Source organism: Notechis scutatus, chromosome 2 (assembly GCF_049901735.1).
Source record: "Notechis scutatus isolate UNSWTSFEM ecotype Mainland chromosome 2, rNotScu1.2, whole genome shotgun sequence".
In the NCBI taxonomy this organism is placed as follows: Eukaryota; Metazoa; Chordata; class Lepidosauria; order Squamata; family Elapidae; genus Notechis; species Notechis scutatus.
The window spans coordinates 237,198,161-237,219,579 of record NC_142010.1 but is presented as its reverse complement, the minus strand read 5'-3'; the positions used below and the strand labels follow the sequence as shown (position 1 = coordinate 237,219,579).

Genomic DNA, 21,419 nt, shown 5'->3' with positions numbered 1-21,419 from the left:
ATCTCTGCTACCTTTTATTTCTGATCTTCATGGATTTTGTGGCTTGTGAACTGATATACTTTCCTAATTAGACTATTGTGAGGTTATTTTCAGAAGCTTTGCTGAACTCACAACATAAACTGGAGCTGAACTCCCACATTTCTTTTAAATTACCTAATCAAAAATTAAAATTCCTCTGACAAAGCTTGTTCTTGACAAAGGCATGTTGGCTTCTCAAATCATTTCATTATTTTCAACTTTCTTATCAGTAATATAGAAATTTCCAAGACAATAAAGGCTGATAGGTCTGTAGTTATCCCAGTCCCTTTTTTCTTTGTTTTTTTAAGATAGTACAAATTTGTCTGCCTCCAATCTTTTCTTCTCTTCTCCTCCTCTTCTTCTTCTCTTCTCTCCTCTTCCCCTCCTCCCCTTCTCTCTTTTTGTCCCCTTGAATCAGTGTTGACAAGTCCCTGCAGTTTTCTTGGCAAGATTTTTTGGAAGTACTTTGCCATTGCCCCTTTTTAGGACTGAGAAAGTGTGACAGGTCAAAGAACACCCAGCTGGCGTTGGGGTTAGAAGCTGGGATTAGAATTCAGAATCTCCTGGTTTCTAGCCTAATGCCTAAACCATTACACCAAACCATCTCTCTCCCCACCATCTCTCCCCCTCCCTCCCTCTCTCCACTTCAACAGGACAGAGTTTCCTATTTTGTGCCAGTATAGATATCTTTACAAAATTTCAACAGCAAAGATTAAAATACAAACTAACATAAAAGGAAAAAAAGGGAGGGGATAACAGGACAAGTTTAAAAGTGTAGGGAAAATAATACATCAAATAAATATATGGCAAAGATGACCCCCTGACTTTTTCAAGTAGAAATAATATCAGAACAGCTTCCTTCTAAGTTTAAATGAATAATATAGTATCAATATTTAAATTACCTTAAAATACTAATGAACACCATTCTTCCGTTCTCTCTCCCTCCCTCTCCCAATCTTGGTGTGGTGGTTAGGGTCTTGTAAAAAAGAGAACAAACGAATGAAGAGAGATAGGGAAAGAAACAGACACAATGGAATGCCCACAAAAATATGTTTATAATTCACCAGCGTTACTCAGTGGTAATGAACAAAGGTTCAGCCAGATCATTAGCAAGTTCTTTCAGGATCTTAGATTGCAATCCGTCTTGTCCTGGAGATTTAAACTCATTCAAGGTCAGTACATATGTCCTCATTATGTTTCTAGCAAGCTCAAGCTGGATTCAGCACTCCAATATTATCTGAGGAATCCATGCATAGCCTCTTGTCAGATGAGACTGAGATGAAATAGTTCTTCCTTTTGTTGCTGTTATCTGTTAATCTTTTGCCTTCTTTACTGAACGCATGATATACTGTTTGTTTTCTCTTTCTTATTTTGAATGTATCAAAAGAAACTGCCTTTCCTTTGTTCTTAGCATCCTTCATTAACTTTTACTCTTTCTGTGTTCCACATTTTTTATAGCAGTTTTACAGTTCTGGGTTATCCGATCTATCCTTTTTCCTGCTTGATAATTGCCTCTCTTTTCACCTCTGGTCTGTGTTCTTGTTAGATTTTCAGTTTGCCAGAAACGTATAAGTTAAGGGCCTTTGAACATGAGTTGGTTTTGATTTTGGAACATCCTTTAAAAAGAATTGAAACATTAATGGGCAAATTAAAAGAATTTAGTGCATTAGCAGATTTTAAGATTACTAAATGGTGGATTAAATTGTTCACAAAAATATGAAAACAAAAGATTAAATAGAATTAATGAACAAAATGGGTTTGGGGAAGAAGGTAAAATATATAGGCATCACTATAACAAATATGTTATTTCAAAATAATTAAGGCACAGAATGAAATTTAAAAAACATATTAAGATAGGAAAAATTACAATTGTCTTTGTAATTTCTGTGATAAAAATGAATGTTTTCCCTAGAATAGTATTTTGTTTTAGCAGTACCTGTTTTGACAACTGATACACTATTTATTCAGTGGCAGAAGGATATATCTGAATTTGCGTGGCAGTAAAAAAAATATAAGAGTAAAATAAAAGGTGTTACAAGGTGTCGGTATGAGTTCCTTTTATGCAGATATTCTCTAAGTAAACTAGGAAACAAAAATCTTGTTACTTCTAAAACAGGGGTCCCCAACCCCCAGTTTGGGGCCCATTGGGAGCTGGGCCACCCAAGAGGTCGGCGAGCATGCAAGTACGTGAATTGTATTTGTGCAAGCAGCATACACAAAACCATCTCCTCTCCCCCCAATATCTCTACAGAGTCCATAGAGCTGGAAATTGGGGGTCGCTGTGCTAAAGTATACTATGTAGTATAACTCAGTGTTTTTCAAACTTGGCAACTTTAAGTTGTATGGACTTTAACTTCTAATACTGGCTTAGGAATACTGGGAGTTAAGGTTCACACATCTTAAATTTGCCAAGTTTGAAAAACACGGCAATAACTAATATTAGTCAATATGAAGCCAGTTTGTAGAGAACATAGTGGACAGAAGCTAAACCAAACCTTTGCCCTTAGTAGCTACAATTGGGACAGAGGTAAAAGACAGGGCTCATGGCTTAATATTGAGACTCCATAGAAATGTTTTAGTATTGTGCACTCATTGATACCATCATGATCCTTGGATAGTATCTCTATGTTCTGGATTGAGACAGTAGAAAGGGATGTAAGAGGGAGAGGGAGATACAGTTTGCTTTCATCTATATTGTTCACTATTCATAGACAGTAGCATTAATTTGTCAAGCATACTACATATCTTCAATTCTCTCATTTTCTGGAAATAATGTCATTAGTCAGTTTATTCAGACAAAACATTATAAAAATTAGCTGACCCTTCTTTCCATGTACCCTAGTCACTTTTATGGCTATTTGTAGCCCCTTTTATTACATTGACTAAAATAGGTTACCTGCAGGATTTATTGTCAATTAAATTCATATTCTTTAATATTCATATTTAAGTTGTGGTTATTGATTATTATTTGGATGCCAGATTTTATCCAGAGGTGCACAACAGAAAAGAATAAAACAACATGGGAGATGATTCCCCCCAAAATTTCAGGTTTCCAGAACTTCTCTGGAAAGATGCCAACTCCTTTTTTAAAGCCAGAAAGAATAGGGACTAGTTTCAATTTGCAAGGGGGATGCATTCTATATATTGAGAGCAAAAGGCCCTTCCCACATGTCTAACAGAGCCCTCTCTGACACTCACTCAACAACTTACTGTCTAAGAACTTTGACATCAACACACAGTGGAAAGCTAAATGGGCTGCTGAACACCCAGATTCAGGCTAGTTACATAGATGACCCTACACAAAAGGTGCCAAGTTTTGACCTTCCTCGCCAGCATTGGTCAACTCTGAACAGGATCTGTACCCAACATGGTATCTGCCAGGATTCATTGTTTAAGTGAGGTCTTGTCTCTACCCCTCAGTGTGACTGTGGTGCCCCTTGACAAAATATCTATCACATTGTGTCCAAATGTCCATCAAGAGCTTACACTGGCCCAATGTCTGATTTTTTTCAACATAGACCACCCTCTCCTTAATGGCTGGATGAACTGGACATTAATATTTGAACCACTAAAAGTCCATGTATTTACCATATTCTAAATAAATAAATACTTTGGAAAGAAGTCCAGATACTTCATTGGTGAAGTAGGGGGAGTCTCTGAGATAGTCCCACCTCAAACTTTAATAACTTTAAAAGTCAGAACCACAAGTTCATGTGGGTGGCCCATTCTACTTTTGCCACCAGTACTGCTTTTTGTGCTTATTACCTTGGAATCCTTTTGCCAAAGCTGATTTCAACAAACCATGACAGAACACATACAAATATTTGATTCCGAAAGGCATTTAAGGCAACTGCTGAATGGCTGATCCACTTTGCTCCTTGTGTATTTTGTTGGTTCTTGTCTTGATGCTATTCATGCATTTATTATTTTAGCTAAGCAATTTTTTGCATATGTTTACAGTAATCTGAATTGATATTTAAAATCATCCCAATGAAGGCCTGTTTTTAACAAAATACTCAGAACATACATTTCTCGTGTAAATGAGGAGCTAAATGAGGCAGACTGTAAATTATTCTATTGTTTAAATGTAGCTATAGCTGAACACTTTCCCATTCTACAGAGGGGTTTTTCCTTGTATCTGTATCATGCACCAAGCTTTCGGTAATTCATCCTAGTGTTTCATAATGACTTTTCATTTACAGGAAGTTAAAACTTGGCTTGCTCTTAGCTTGAACTTGGCAGAGCAGATCTCAACTTGGAAGCAACTCATCATTTGCACAAAACTGCAAAGCAATCAGCTTGGCTAAGACTTAGAGATTACTTAAGAATATGTTCTGTTTCTGTGTGCCAATTAGAAGACAAATCTAAATGTACACTTATATAAATCTTTCATTCCAAAGTCCTTTGTGTAAAATGGTGTGTAAAATGCTGTACAGTAGAACCCTGATGGTCTATTTTGCTGTGCGTAGCAACTCTACATAGAAGAGGAATATTTCAGTATGAAAAATTATCCATGAATTTTTTACTGGATTTTTTGGTGGAGTCATTGATTGTGTTATGCCATATAGAAGATTTTACAAAGAAGTAAAGCTGTAATGCTAAATAATTAGCTGCTTGACGATGGTTTACAGATGGAAACTGTGTGTTATAGATTGGTTTATATAGAGGCTTTGAAGTAAATCTGGTCAGCAAGTTCTCAGCAAGTTCATTTTTTTTCTGATTAGCAGAAGCACTGATTCTTTTGGTGATTTAGGCAGTCTTTGATTCCAAGCTTCCCTCTGTATTTCTAAGGTATGTACCCAGGTAAATGATAAATAACCATCTTTGAAAAGTGAGAGGTTAGACTGAGGGCATTGTCAGTAATGATGCAACTCTGAGCATGCCTGCTATCCATTGATCTTTAGTTTCCTTCATTTTCGGCTTGGCACCTGATGGTTTTACAGAAATATATGTTTTCTTGACGTGGTTGGCCACTGCCTTTTCTTGTGATACTTTTCTGATTACTCAGCTTGGCCTATAACTAACCTAGTATCCCTTGGATGTCACATACGCTTCTCTTAGCTTCCAGATTCTGCCATCAACAAATGTCAGGTTACACTAGAAATTTTCAATTGGAAAGGGGATTTTGGCTTGGAATAAAACAATCATACAATGCTGTTGGTATTCAATGTTCTCATGTTGACTTTTGAAAGTGCTTTAGTGAATGGACAAAATGTAGATGAAAGTTAGTAGAGGTGAAAGATTTCATTGTCCATTCATGTTTTCCCCTAAGAAAAATATGAGACTTTCATACTGGGCATTCATACTGGGCATTCATACTGACTTTCATACTAAGCATTCATACTGGGAATTAGATTGCTTCAAGGCCCATACCAAACATGATATCTGAATATATCATATTTTTTTAAATTTAAGAGAAGTCCTTCCTTAGCACTTGGGCACCAGCAGCTTGCTGCCCTTTTTGCCATTCCCTTGTCTCCTCCTCCTGATCTCTCCTGGTGGTTTCCCATTGCTGAGGATGCTTTGGTTACAAAGCTGGGTCTTCTCTGTGGAGAGTGAGTGGCCCTCCTTCTGACCCACACACTTTGCCCTTCTGCACACACCATGAGCAACCTGGACAAGGAGAGTGAGAATAGCAGCAGGAGCCTCAGGAGGTAAGTGAAGCTGGGCACTCCCTTGGAGAAGGAGGGTTGGGCTGGGCACTTGCCCTCCACTGTCTAGGGTTCTGTGCAGCCTTCACCAATGTCTGGGCGTCTCTGTGTGGCCTGAGAGGGATTGTGAGGCTTCTCTGGAGGACAAGGGCATGGCATTCTCCCTGGTCTTGCCTTCCTCACTGAAGACAATGGATCCCCCCAGTTCTCCCTGGGCCACCAGCCCCCCCCCCCGACATGAGTGATGTTGAGCTGGCCATGTCCACCCTGGCCATGTGCACCCAGGCCATGCCCACCTCAGCCATGCCTACCCCGGCCATACCCACTTCAGCCATGCCCACCACAGCCCCCAGAGGTCAAACACAACCCTGGTGTAGCCCTCAATGAAATCAGGTTTGACACCTATGTTCTACAGAGTGGGGCCACCACAGAGAAGGCCTGTTAGTCGATACCCTGAGAACCTCTTAGGAACCTCAAAAGGCCTTTACTAGATAACTGGCCTGAACCAGCCAATGCAGTTCTGGTAGTCCATTGCCAGAAATCAAGGTTACTGATGAGCAGGGATTGAAAAGAAAGAGAATATGGCGAAGAATGAATAAAAGAACAAGGGGCTGTATACAGGGGTGGGATTCTACAGGTTCGCACCTATTCGCTAGAACTGGTTGTTAACATTTTAAGCAGTTCGGAGAACCGGTTGTTAGAAGAAATTACTGGCCTAATCCTGTAATGAAGGCAGGAAGGAAACATTCTGGTGTTGCTTACAGAAACTGCCTCTCGTTAACCCTTATTACATTCTTGGCAGGACTAGACTTCCTGTCTCTGGAACTTCTCTGGAGGTTTTCCCCCATTCTTTGCTGGTACTTGGCTTGTGTCGAGTGACCATTCAAAGTTACTATGGCACTGAAAAAAGTGACATGACCGTTTTTCACAATTACGATTGTTGCAGCATCCCAACAGTCATGAGAGGCCAGGCGAGGAGATGTGTGCCTTGATGTGAGTGATCTTGATTTGGCCACACCCACCCAGTCACATGACCACCAAGCCATGCCCACCAACCAAGCCATGCCCACAGAACCGGTTGTTAAAAAATTTGAATCCCACCCCTGGCTGTATATGTGCTAATCCTAAACTTAGGAGAGCAATAATTCACTCTAGTTAAGGTATCTTTTTATTCTCCTTTTATAGCTGAAATTATAGGCACTGAAGGAGGATATGAAAATTATGATTTCATTGTCTTGGATGTGTTTAACGGTAAAAGTCATTTTCAGTATGGTGAAACACACATACTTTCATGTTTAAGGAATTTATATAATTATTAAATAAAAGACAACTACTGTCAACTATATTTCCCATGAGTCTCCTGAACCTACTTCCTCTGCACATGGAAAAATAATTTTATCCCTGCTTTAAAAAGAGCTCTCTTTCCCTCTTCCATCTTTGTAGGCACTGGTGAACTAAACTCTTTGGAGACTCTAAGGCTTGCTATTCTGTTGTGAAAATATTTCTTCACCAGTGGTATCTTTCATTTCATTGGCCAGACACCTGCCATAAAATTTGATATAGACCAGGTTATGTGAGAGACAAATCTGTTCCTTTTATTTGTGTAGCAAGAACACAGATGTATTGCATCAAAGTCAGTTCCCTTATAAAAGTGCTCTCTAAAAATAGCTTGCATCCAAAGTTCTGTGCTGATGCATTTATGCGTGCATAATCTGGTTGTGTTTAACACTGTTCCTCTGAGAAATTCTAAAATACAACTTATGGGAACTGGTTCTTTGATGGTAAGAACTACTAGACATAGACAGGATGACCAGTGGTTAAGCTTCTCTGCATTGGAAGTAAAGCATTGTTAGGAAGAACTTTATGATACATGGCCAAAATGCTTTCTGTCATACTGTCTCAATGAATACCTGACCTTTGAACTTGCTTATTTTTGTCTTATTTTGGCCTCCATTTTAAAATCCATTCATCTATCCATTTGCCTTTTGCATTGAAAATACTAAATCATATATGTCATTATCATAATATGTTAACCACCAAATTGACAAGATGGTATATAAAGGTAGTAAATCCAAGGAGGAGAACTATGAGTTGGACGTGTGTAATTGTGATTGACTATTTCAATGGTAAATCCACGAAAATCTGACTTTTCTCTCAGGTATTAGGACTGGGTTCTTAATGGAATCTGATATAGGCCGCTTAGAGGATTAAGATGTGTGAGAAGCTTCAGCTATTGTCTTTAGAAAGTTTGTTTTAACTGCATTTTTATTTTATATTAATTTGTATTGTTAGTCACCCAGAATTATTTGTCATTTATATTTTCTAATAAACAGCAGCTTCTCCTCCCCATTCCTAAGAGGTCTGTATGGGGCATGCATAAGTACACAATCATGCCTACTGTCCCTGGCCTATTGTTCCCAATTATTAGTTCCTATTTCTTGTATTTAAACTTATGTTTATTCTTGTTTCTGTTGTATTGTAAGCTTTTGACAAATAAATAAATAAAAATAATAAAATAAATATGTTATAGATAAACCGACTACTATATTTCTCCTTATATGAAAAAATAGAATTCTGCTTCTCTAATGAATAAGTTATTGTATTACATTACATCTTTCTGTATTCCCTCCCACAATTGTATTCTGCTATTAAAAACCCTGTGAGGTTAGTTGGCCTTGGCTTAAAGATAATTACTTACATTTCCTTGACTAGGGGAGGGGGTTATCCAGAGTCTCACTGGCTGTAATCCAACTTCCCAAAAAGAAGAAGGCATGTGAAACTGTAATAGAATAGGTTGTGTTTATATTACACTAAACATTTCTCATCCTAAGGAGAAATTTTGCTTTGCAATATGTAATTTGATATATTGTGGGTTTACATCCTATGAAATTATCTTCAGAAGATAATCGATATCAACAAGGTCTGTATTCCTGAACTTGAAGTGAAAAAACAAATTTATACCAGTGATGGAAAATTTGTCACTTTCTATAAGGGAGAAATTTTTCAACCACTTCCAGTATGACTGGATTCATAATTTATACTTCTCTATAACTAATGATATGTTGGTTTACAGATACCCTAGAATTATAACCATACAGTTCAGTAGCCAAAAGAATCTGACATGCATTTTATTTTGGGAGCAAAAAGTCTCAAAGGGGAAGAAAAATCACCAAAATGTCATTGCATGTCACATTTATTATAATATAGACTTCACTAAAGCATAGTAAAGTACATTTCAAGACTTGGTATGCATTTGCTTGTAGATGAAAAAGAAAGTTCAATGGTGATATGAAAATGAAATATAGTTTCATGAAACTTAGCTTCTCTAAAATATTTCTCAAAGTGTGGCCTGATGACCCCTAGGTTTCCCAAAACCCTTACATGGGTCTGTGAAAGCTAAATTGTCTGCCAACATACTGTAACACTTGATGCATTGAAGGATTTATTTTTTAACAATGGACTCAGAAATTAATCTTAAGAGTGTCTATTTCTATGATTAGATGTGTTGAAAAGATATTATAGAAAAGGAATAAGTTTTACTGGACAAGACTGGAAGTGATCTGACAGTGAATTTAAAAATGACAAGCTACAAAAATGATGTGGGAAAAAATCCTACATTGGACATACCCCCCCAAAAAAAAAAAAAAACATCTGATGTCTTTATAATCAAAATAATAGATCAAGAGCTGGCCTAGATAATTTTCTTCTATGGAATTTGCAAAAGAATCTTGTTAAATCTTAGAAAAATTTTCTGAGAGGAGATGAATGAAAAGAAATAAAATTCTGGGACATTATTTGAAGGGACTAAAGATCCAGATGGTTAAAAAGCAAAGGACTAGGTTGTTAAAAAGCAAATGACTAGGTTGTTAAAAAGCAAAGGAAGGAATATAAAGTTCATTTATTTGATCAAGACTAAAATAGATACACTGTTGTCTCTGGTAATCCTTAAAGGACTTTTTCTGATCAGGACTGAAATGAAGAATTTTAAGAGGTGGGATATGGGAAGAAGAAAATGTTTGTTGCATTTTAAGAGAAGGTGATAAGTTATGAAAATTGTTTACACTTATGATGAAGTAGTAATAACTTTTTATATTTTTTCTTTTTTCTTTATATTCTTTTTTTCCCTTTTTATTTTCTCTATCTTCTATTTTTTTTTTATTCATATGTGTGTGTGTGTGTGTGTGTATATATATATATATATATATATATATATATATATATATGGATCTTTGTTACTTTCTCCGAGTTAAGTATCAGACGTGAAGTCTCATTCATCATCTTCAGGCTTCTGTCTTCAGCTCTGTGTTTCTTATCACCTGAGAAGCACAGAGCTGAAGACAGAGCCTGAAGATGATGAATGAGATATCAGTATATAATCTATAGAAACCCATAACAAGATCCACATATATATATATATATCAGAAAAAAATATATATATATATATATATATATATATATATATATATATAGAGAGAGAGAGAGAGAGAGAGAGAGAGAGAGAGAGAGAGAGAGAATGGTATTAGTTTCGTATCATACTAATTGTATTTTAAATAAAAAGTTCTATTTAATAAAGGACATATAATCTAGACTTATAACATGATTCCATATTTATATTCCATAATATGTATTCATGGCTTTCTAGTTTCTTTCAAGGAAAAAGTCATCATCCCTTCAAAGAGTAGGTATCAACGATAATAGGAATGTTCCTAAGTAAAATAGTATTTGTAGTAGGGGGAAAAATTACTAGACTAAATTAATATTGATCTATTTAAGCATTGCAATTATTTTCCTTCATTTCTGATATGACCTTATTTTAACTTCCTATGAATATGTGTGTGCATATGTATGTGTGTCCATGTAGCTTATGTGGGGAGATACAGCCTCAATAGATGAAGTAATGATACAAAGTGCATAAAGCTTCATTATACAAGTGTGCAAGGCTGGGATTTTCAGGGATTTTCAAAAGCTTTAGGGTGGGGTAGGAGATTGAACATTTCTGTACACATGCCAAGGAAGTTATGGGACTCACTCTAACATTCCCATTCCCATTCCCATTTTTGTTTCAAAATAATGATCAACCCCATGATTTATTTCAGTGAAAAAACATGTTCAAGGACTGCGCGATATGGTGTTTGTCCACCTTTGAGTATTATCCTTGCTATATCTGATGGACTGGACTTGAGATGTAACAAGGGTGAGAAACAGCATTTGGTTCAAGATGTGGATTTTTCAAAGAAGACCACTCCATGATGGCATGACAACCACTCTCTTCCAAGCCCTGTGAATAATGCTTCCTCTCAAAGAACCCCTGTTGGAAGAACTTTCTGTACCTTCAAGTGATGCCTGAGCTTTGCCCAGTTTTTAATAAGAGGAGTGAAATGCCTGCATATCCCCAGGCAGAATTCCACCTATTAGTATTCCATTCTATTTTACTTTGAGGTAATCACTTTATGAGTGTAAGGCCATGGGAATTATATACAGGCACTTCTGAGAGGATCAGGCACATACGAGATCCCCTGTATGCCAACTTCCCTCAGGCCCTTTCCATCTGCTCCCCAATGTTGTTGATGGGAACGCTGATTTGCATAGCTGTTCTGGATGGGAACAGATGAATCTTAAGACAGCTCAGGAGATTTGTACTCCAAAAGTTAGAGACTGGCACAAAATTGTTGCATGTTTCCAGGCCCTGGTGGATTTCATTTGTTGTTGTCAGTTCATCTAATTTCTAGCCCGTTCCTTTTAAAGTTTGACTTTATTTATATTCACTGCGGAGAGAAAAACAATTCAATCTCTTGGATCAGCAAAGAACCAAATTGCTAATGCCTGCGGGGGGAAGGGAGGGATTGATATAATAGAGAGAGAGAGAGAGAGTGAGAGAGAGAGCACCAGTGTGGTATACCGCTTAGGGGGTTGGACTAGGAACAGGATGACCCAGATTCTAGTCCTTCCTTAGGCATGGAAGCCAGCTGGGTGATTTGAGGTCAGTCATTCTGTTCCAGCCCTAGGAAGCTGAAAAACATCTGTCTACCAACTCTATTTGACTAGCATGGTTGATTATAATAACCTTCTGTGAAGAGGCCTTCATTGCTGCAGTGGGTTGATTTGAGCTGTTGTTGCTGCTGCTTTTATTAATGTTACTAGTAATAACTGGGTTATTACTGAAGGAAATTGTGAGCTCTCCTTCATTGATCATGTGTAAAAAAAATAGAGCTGTTTTTCAATCTTGTTTTGAGCTGGATTCCTACATGCATCAGGAGGTTGAATTCAACAATCAGAATGGGCCCTTCCAGCTGTACGATTCTAAAATCTGATATTTTTAATGCACATTAATTTCAAAACTATGTTAATAATTTAAGGGACTTCTTTTAGGGCCAACCTGATAGAGTATATCATTTCTATGCTGTATGAATTTTTAAAAAGGGAAATAATGAAGTGTACAGGGCCATATATAAGGAGAAGTTTTCAGTTCTTTCCTATTACCATGGTTGCAAATTTGGCACAGCCTTGCACAATCTGCTCACAGTGGAAGAAATGAGCATGCAGTGGGGTAATTGTGAACTTTTCTTCTAAATCAATAGGTACACATACCTTCTTACTCTGGATTGAACTTGTTATAAACAGCTTTAAAATCCCTACACAACATATCAGAGACTGGTCCATACTGGTTCATCAAGACTGCCATTTAAAAGAAGCCAATCTTTGAATTACTAATTTTGTAAACATTGTCACACCCACTATGGCCCTCAGGCTGTATATCCACAATTGTTGCTCCAAGATTTGGAGGAAGTATTGTTGCATCTATAATTGCCCACAGTGTATACATTACTTTCTGATTTCACAATAGACTCCTTGTCAAAAAAGAAAAAGAAAGAAAGAAACCAAAACACAGCACCTCTGCTGTGCTTCAGGATATAACCTGAATATGAATATTATGAGGTTCCCTTTATACTGAGACAGACTTTTGGCATTTCTCAACCTGGCACCCCCCAGTAATGTTAGAATCGTAACTGCCAGAATTGCAGAGTTTCAGAAAGAGGACTCACCCAGCCTTTCCTCCTTCAAATGTGATAGTCCAATAAATCTGGAATGAAAATCAAATGTTGTACCTCTGAGTAATGCCTCCAGGACAAATGTAGAAAATGAAACTCCCTTTCTATATTCAGCATTGCTGGAATGAAAATGTTGGTACCAATATTTTGTCACAGCAAGCATCCTAATGAAACACACAAAACTGCATAACAACCTCAAAATTAAAGTCAAGGCAGAAAATGAACCGTATAGTGCTCATTTTGACAGATATTTTTTTAATAGCAAGCAACTGAAGATAAACATCCAATATCCATTTGTTATTAAAAGTGCATTTTATAACCTTGGATGTTTTCCAGCCTAATAATGAGCCTATATACCAGTTGAATATGTTTCAGTCATTTTAGCTTTCACCAGTAGGTTGTATAGATAAGCAGAAAAGTTGTATTTCAGACACACTTGGGAACCTGCAGAGTCTCAGAGAGCAATTGGGGTGGTTTAAGGACCTGCAAAAAGCAACAAGGTTTCAGGTGGGAAATCCCTGAACACAATTGCCTATAATTTCCATTGGAGGTTATAGGTGGTAATGTTTTAATTTCCTTTTCTATAAACAAAAAATACAAACTGGGCAGCCTTGGAATATTATGCATAGTATTTAAAACAATGAGTAACAGTTACACAAACCAGTGTCCTTGGGCAGTTTGTAGGGATTGAGGCAGAATCTATCCATTCATTCCTTTCAGTAGAGACGTTGCTACCCTACAAATCAAGGACATTTGACAGGAAGGTGGAAGGAAATCCTTCATTACATGACCTGTTGTCAATGGCATGTAAAATACTGATTTTGATTTCCATAGTTGTATTCCAACATTACCAGGGATGAAGTTCAGCCAGTGGACTTGGTAGTAAAAGGGGTAAAAGAGTGTCAATTCCAGGTATATTTATGTAAAATTTCAGTGTTTTTAAGCAGAAACCAAGAACTTTATTTACTGGTATCATTTAATTTGGTTCTTCTTCCATGTCCAGCTCCTTTGCACTGAGACCTTTCTCCCATTTAAGGGAGTACGATTACCTTGGTTTCTTAAGAGATTTTTGACCGAATATTACATAAGTGAATTGATATAACTTGAATCAATATTAATTCTTGACAAGATCTCTGGTTGAACAATTTGTCTTGCTCGGGGCAAAGTGGCATATTGTATAATTTGTACAATGGATGTCTATATGCATATTTTCTTTTTTTAAAAAACAAACAAACAAATTAATTAAAATTTATCCACCATCCTATCGTTCTATCTTGGAACAATTTCAAGGAGTCATTGAGACAACCTCCCTGTTCAGTCCAGGAATCCCGATTAAAACAGGATGATAGATTGCATCAACTCAGCTGCAAACCCATTCTGCAAGGAGGAGGCCACAGCTGCTTCTCCTTGTGATCAGTTTCAATGCTGGCCTGCTGTTACTGTGAACAAATTATATATTAACGTTCAGCCTGAATCTATGATGAGAAGGACATGACATCATGACACCTCCCATGTATTATTGCTTGCTCCATTTGGCCTCCTGCACATACCCAGGCTATTAGCTATGGAGAAGAAACAAGAGCATCATTTTTGGAGAAGAAACCTATAAACATAAAACCACTTATGCAGCCAACAGCAACTTCATAACAATTGGGGGCAATGTGTTTGGAGAGCCCTCCTAAAAGGGAAAAGAAAACAGGTACTTCTAGTTTAACCATTTTGCCATGGTTCAGTCAAAATTGGCTGATTCCCGTTTATTTGCCATTATTATACTATGACAATTTCTTTGAAAAGCTATGGGCCTTTTTATTTTCAAAATTACTCTGATTTATAATTTATGAATTATATGAAATGCTTTGCAGATGGCACATAACTCTGTCAATAATTACCAAGCTAGAAGGAATGTTTTGTCATATGCAGTAATTATGTCAAAAAATATATCAAAATATTGGAAAGAAATACATCAACACATTCAGATGCTAAAAATAAAGCTCAAACTGAAACCACAAATACTTTTATTAGATTTAATACGGTACTGAAAACATAAATAAAAATATTGCAATCTACTAAGATTTATGTTGAACAAATTAGGCACAATATTGGTAAAGAAAAACCTTGCCAATAATCCAAAAATGGAGACTGAAATGGGACAATATGTAGCAATGGCAAAACTTATATTATACATCCATAATAGAAGTTTCACTAAATCTAAGTAATATATGTATTGTATATACTATACATTGCTCAGCAGTGCAGACTTAGACATTTAGAATATAGTTTTAAAGAAGACATTTATGAGATTAATAAAAAATATAGGAAAGATTTTAAATAGTTCCAAGCAATAATCTTTTATGTTTAATGCAAAGTATTAATACATTGTAACTGACTCTATCCACCTCATTTCTGATTGTCCTTTTCTTTTTCTTTCCACCTTTCCCAGCATTAGAGTTTTCTCTAGGGAGCGAGGTATTCACATTATGTGTCCAAAGGAGAATAATTTAAACTTGGTCATTTATGCTTGATCTCTGAATTCATTTGTTCTACGACCTATTTGCTGTTTTCTTGCCTGTCCATGGTATTCTCCTGAATGTTCTCCAGTTCAAAAGCAGCATTATTCATTCTATCCTATTTCTTCAAAATCCATTTTTGCTTCCATTGAGTATCACAGTCCTGTGATAACTCAACCACAATCCTGATTTTATAGGTAGAGATGCATTCCAATATCTAAATATCAGGCATTTATGATTGCTCTACCTATGGAATATTTCTTGACTAATTGTTCCTTTATTGTTGATGTTTATCCTAAAAGACAAAAGCTATCTACTCCTTGAATATCTTCATTGCCAATTCTAAAGCTGGTTATTGTATATAATGTTATTAGTTTATATTTAATTTTAGTTTCATTTTTTTCAGTATGCTTTCACTTTTATCACTAGAACTTGTAGATTCTTTGCATTTTCAACTATCAAGACTATTCTTATTATCAAATAAACCACAATTTACATGTTTCACATGACATGCTCAACCCAAATCAAACTACATTACAACTTGGCACATGTAAAAAAAGACCAGGTTTCAATTTCACACTTCTGACTACCTTGTTAACTTTCTTGACCCCCAGTTCAGAAACAGTAATTCAAAAAAGAAACAATAATAATTTGTCTTATAGAGTTCTTAAAATTCTTACTAAAAGTAGTATTTTATGTTTTGTTTCTTTTGTTTGTTTTTAAAAAATCAATAAAATTGTTTTCAAAAAAAAACCCAAACAATTCTTACTAAAAGTGTGGTATAAATGCTTCTGTAGTATTTAAAAACCTTTTCTTCTGGATTCATATGGCTTCATTCAAGTTCCTTCTTATTCTTAAGCAATCCTGCATGACTTATAGTATCCTTTAAAAGGGTAAAATACTCAGGGCTGGGATCTGAAGTAATTTCCTCTCCTCTCATTCCAGAGATGCAAGCTGAGTGGAAAAGTAGCTTTGATCAAAGAAGTAGAGATAATTAGTTTATATGAACATATTGGCGGCAATTCTATAAATAAAAAAATGTTTCAAAACTAAGCTGTAGAGGGGATAAAAACATAAGATTAGATAAGTAATAAGATCAGTATGTTGGTTTGAGAAACAATCTCTTGTGCAATTTTTCTTCTTCACTTGCTATTTCAATGTGTGAAAGGGAATGTACATTAATGCAAAGGATGCTGAATAAGAGTTGGAAAATTTAATTAAAGCTTTCTCCATCTGAATCTATTAATTAATTGAATCTAGTTTTGCTGGTAAACTATCATGAAAGCATGGGTTAATCCAGCAACCTAATTAGTTTGGGAACCTGGTAGTTAAAAGTTTCTTCTCTGCTTTGCTGTACCTGGATTTCAGTGCTAGAAAAAGTTTTAGTGCTTCCCTTACCAACGTGACTCACATATTCAATGGATCAAAAGTTGTAGGTTTCTTTAAAAAAAAAATCCAAAATCTTCTTTCTGCTTCAGATAAATAATTACAAAATTACAAAAGGCAAACCCAGAAAACTTAGGAAATTCCTGGAAGCTTGGTTGTCAAGTGCAGGGAATCAGGAGTCCAGGGAAGTTCAAATGAACACATAGGTTTATTGCAAACTTAAGCTCTCTACAAGCATCTGAACTACAAATTGGCAGTAGATAAGAGTCAATGGAATTCTAGGTTGGCTGGATTTAGATCTCTTGTTGTCACAAAGGGACTCAACACTGATGACATGTTTGACCACTCCCTCAGGCTCAGCCTGGTCATTTCCTACATTGGAACTCAGCTATTAGTCGGCACATATAGGTAAACAACATTTACACATCATTCAAAATTGACAATAAAAAAGCCAAAAGGGGAAAAAAAGACTAGGGCAATTAGTAGATAAGGAGGCATTAATACCAGACAAACCCTTAAGCAGTAAACAAAAACTTAATGAAGGAACTCCCAAGGAGATAACCACTCTCCCACCAACACTGGCAGGTAAGCTACTCCTAAACAGGGAGAAAACCTCAACATTCACTAGTACTGATGATGTTACCTATTCAGGTAATGGACTAACTGTAAGGAAACGATCAAGCTCAGAGAACAGAAAGGCAGTAGCACAATTGCAAAATTCAGGATAACAAAGTCAACCCAGTTTTAAAATGCTGAGATTCAACCTGAGCCAGGGTTTAAACATTAAACATGCCAACATACTTTTCAGTATTGATGTTCTTTCCACATAATTTAGAAATTATGGTAGTTCACTCTATATAGTTTGAAAAAATAGCCAGAGTCCTTTGGGTACTTGGAATGGAGAGCTGGTGCCAACTCTGGGCCAACAAAATTTCTTTTAGTGAACTTGGGTTTTCCAAGTAACTCTGCAAGAAAAATCCCCCAGAAAGAAAGAAGGAAAGATAACAAAAACAAATAAAAGCCAAAATATAAATTCAAATAGTTAAATTAAAATTAGTAAATATTTTCCTATAGTGGCCATTGATAATTATTTAGATAACTGTAGAAAAATAGAATTTCTGCAAACATCTTTTGAATTGGGAATTTTTCTACAGTTTTTAATGAATGAGTCTCATCCTCTTTCTACTTCTCACTTAGCATTAAACAAAATGCACTTTCTATCTGCTGAAAAATAAGCTACAGTATTATTTCTTCAATGTTCCAGGGTAAGCCTTGACATACAATACAATAAATTCAAAAATTGGTGGCATAGATATCTGATAAATACATAGATGAAATTTAGGAAAACTCTGCTTCAAAATTGGCAATTCAACTGTAAATCCTTTTCCTATGTCATTTTTAAGGGAATAATGAAATAAAATTGTTCCTTTTTGCACTTCCTGTTTCATATTGTCTTTTCTAGATGGATTTTTATTTATTTTTAAATATAACTTTAATTTGTTGACTTGGTTTAGGCAGCTGCTTGATTTATATTAAAATCGAATAAGAAGTTTGAGAGGAGTCACCTTCTTTTTTCTAACCTTTAAAAATCATTGTGTTTATAGCAGTACAAAACACCTTAAAAAGTGTATTTTCCCCCCAGTTCCAGTTATTAAGCAACACAGGCTTTCACAGGCTGCCATTCTTAGTGCTAAAGAAAATGGGAAAAACTGCCTTTTGGCGCTCTTATACAGTTTCTAAACTTGTAAGCCAAATTTCAATCTGTTTAGAATCCTATAGGCATGAAATTCAGGGTACATTTTATTTTAAACTCCATCTCTGGCCAGTATTACTGAAAATAGTGGTTGAAGCAGAAAGCACACAACTGAAACTCTAAAATAGGTTTAATGTTTATTTTTTATTTGTTGGCCTTTAACTCAGGCCTGAAAAAACATGAAACTCAGAGGTGTGCAATAAATATTCAAGTTCAATGCAAACAAAGATACTTCTGATCTGGCTATGCCTGGCACCTGTTCCTTAAAGGAGCCATGCCATTTCCTGGGCTGGCAGGCAGGAGTACAGATTCAAAACAGATCTGATTGTGTTTCAAGGGTGATGACTGGACAGTGAGATAAGGTTGTCTCCATGGTTATCTATGTAATGTTTCTAGAACTCAAGATCATATTTTTCTATTTCCCTTTTGAATCCCAGCAAAGACACTGTTCCTGTAAGGAACAGTAGACAGCCACAGTAAAGCTCTCTATGCCATATATAAAAGAGTCTTGTTTATATCAAATTCAAATATTACATATCTCTAAACCACTAGTTTTCAAATGCTGGCTGGGCAATTCTGGGAATGGAAGTCCACACATCTTAAAGTTGCCAAGTTTGAAAAATACTGCTTTAAACCCTGCTAGAGAAAAGTGTTCCCAGCCTTCACCTTACTCATTCTTGCTATATAGTCATAGCCATTGTGCATCATTGTCACACAAATTACAACCCTTGGTAAAGGTATGTGGCTCAGCTACAATGATTTTAACATGTTACTACTTCCCCTCTGAAATCATAACATTATTATAGATATAGGGAAATATAAAACATCACTTATCACTAGCTAAACTATCTACAAGAAAGGAGTGTCAAAATAGTGCCCAAGATTGGGTGATCAAAATTCACAGTTGCACATGTGATACACATAAACAAGAACAGGGTTTTCATCATTGCTATCAACTTGAATCCTTTGATCTCACCTACAATCCTGGATGTCCTTAGTTGAATCAGGATTGCTGACTCACTTCCATAATGCCTAAGGACTAGGCAAAATATCTAGACAAGTATTTTTTACTCACACAATTATTTGTGAAGGAGAGAACAGACTTTTTGCAGAAGTAATTTATATGCCAGGCATAGCTGTCTGTAACCTTCACATAGTGATGTATAATACTCCTTTAAAAAAACAACAACACATGTTTGTTTCTTAATGTAATCTTGAACAATTGCACAGAATGCCAGTGTAGCATGAAAATCCATTGTGATGTATTGGTCCAGATGTTGGGCTAAAACTGGACAAACCCAGATTCAAGCCTATTTTTAGCCACGGAAGCTCACAACATCTCTTTGGGCTACTCAATCTTTCTCAGCCTAACCTATCCATAATAACTTGCCAGAATGAATTTATTAATTTTTTTTGGAAGGGGGAGGGGAACTCTGAAAGAGAAAAGATAGAGTTTTCTCACCCTATTCAGACTGAGAATCACTACATGCCTTTGCAGCTTTCAGTTTATGTTTAATTGATTATAATGCCCCTTTCTACATTCACAGATACTTAGCAAGTCCCTTCCATGTAGTCATTTGTCTACAATCTACTTGCTTCAGCAAGCGAGTTGCATTTTTGGTTTGTAATAATCTTTCTTTCCCATCAAATAGTTATGCATTCCAGATACCAAGAAACGGTACATTCTTCACTTTCTTGGAAGGCAAAATTTAGGGTGGCTGGCCCTCGACTTCTCTCATTACCTTTTACTCCTTCCTTCAGGTATCCCTTGCTTAATTAGCTTCATATCTTGAGTCTCTGAACTGTTGGAATTAGGACTTCCAGCCTGGAAAATGCATTTGTGAAATGGAGACTTAATGATCCTGATGTGTCTCTTATTAGAAAGGACCAATGGTTGGGTGAATCAACAGTATTCATTTAATGTCACTGAATGCATGCCATAAGAGACCCCTAAAAGAATACTGAGATTCTATTTATATCCCAGAGACATTTTGGCTCCTGGGTTCAATGACTCTAAGCTTTTGTTAATTGTGCATGACCCCTATGGGAACCTGCCACTGAATCAAGAGAGACAGTGATAGGGCCCAAAGTATTTAGGAGGAGAAATTTGAAAAGTGCAGCATACTTCATCTACCAAAATTATACTCTTGCTTGCCAGGAAACCAATGTTTGCTCTTTTCTCATATTGCTTCTACAGAAAGGTTATACGGATGGGCACACACAGATATAGAGGAAAATCCAGAAAGGGTTTAGGAAGCAACAGGATATCACTGGGTAGTGGAAAAGTCTCTGCTTTCTTTGTAAACAGAAACTGCTAGGATATAAAATCAAAACATTGGAATAAATGCAGTAGAATTTGGCAAACCCCCTTAAAAAGAAAGAGAGAGAGCATCCTGGCATATTTTGCCAAGCATGGCTAACTAAACTTTGAATCTGGTTGCAAACATATATGTAGAGCAGTTGGCTTCGTAACTGCCAATAACAATAACTTGTACATTTCAACTGGGGATTATGTGAGCAAACTTCTTGCTACCTTGTGCTCCTCATATATGGGTTCCACCTTTTCTTTGAAATAATTATCCAAAACCTATAGCAACAGCACTTAGACTTATATATCACTTTACAGTGCTTGATAGCCCTCTCAAGCAGTTACGGAGTCAGCACATTGCCCCCCAACAATTTGGGTCCTCATTTTACTGACCTCGGAAGGATGGAAGGCTGCAACAACCTTCAGCCAGTTGGGATCAAACTGTTGGCAGATGGCAGAGTTAGCCCACAATACTACATTCTAACCACTGCGCCATCATGACTATACATGTTATTGGTTTATGAAAATGGTGAGGATCTTGTTGCAGTGCTGAGAAAAATTACTCCTCCAAATGAACATCCACAGGAATGATCTTTAGCTATTTTGATAGTATTTTATCAGATTAAAAGCCTATAAAACTGTTCCTTGGCTCCTATGAACAGGAAAATGGTAAAAAATAAAATTCAGACATGTTATGGGATTTTACAATTCTAATGCAGTCAGAACATTCCAGATCTTTCATCTACT

At 36.3% G+C, this 21,419-nt stretch overlaps 2 long non-coding RNA genes across 2 annotated transcripts in view; both read right to left on the bottom strand.

Moving 5' to 3' along the window:
* The window catches only part of LOC148132563 (uncharacterized), a 90,934-nt gene extending 78,162 nt beyond the window's left edge, over positions 1–12,772 (bottom strand). The window contains exons 1-2 of the long non-coding RNA XR_015748216.1: positions 12,713–12,772; positions 8,368–8,448 (exon numbers count right to left, since the gene is read on the bottom strand). This is a non-coding gene — a long non-coding RNA (uncharacterized LOC148132563). The remainder of the gene's footprint in view (positions 1–8,367; positions 8,449–12,712) is intronic.
* LOC148132562 (uncharacterized) overlaps positions 1–21,419 on the bottom strand; it is a 179,127-nt gene that overhangs the window by 117,646 nt on the left and 40,062 nt on the right. The window lies entirely within an intron of this gene.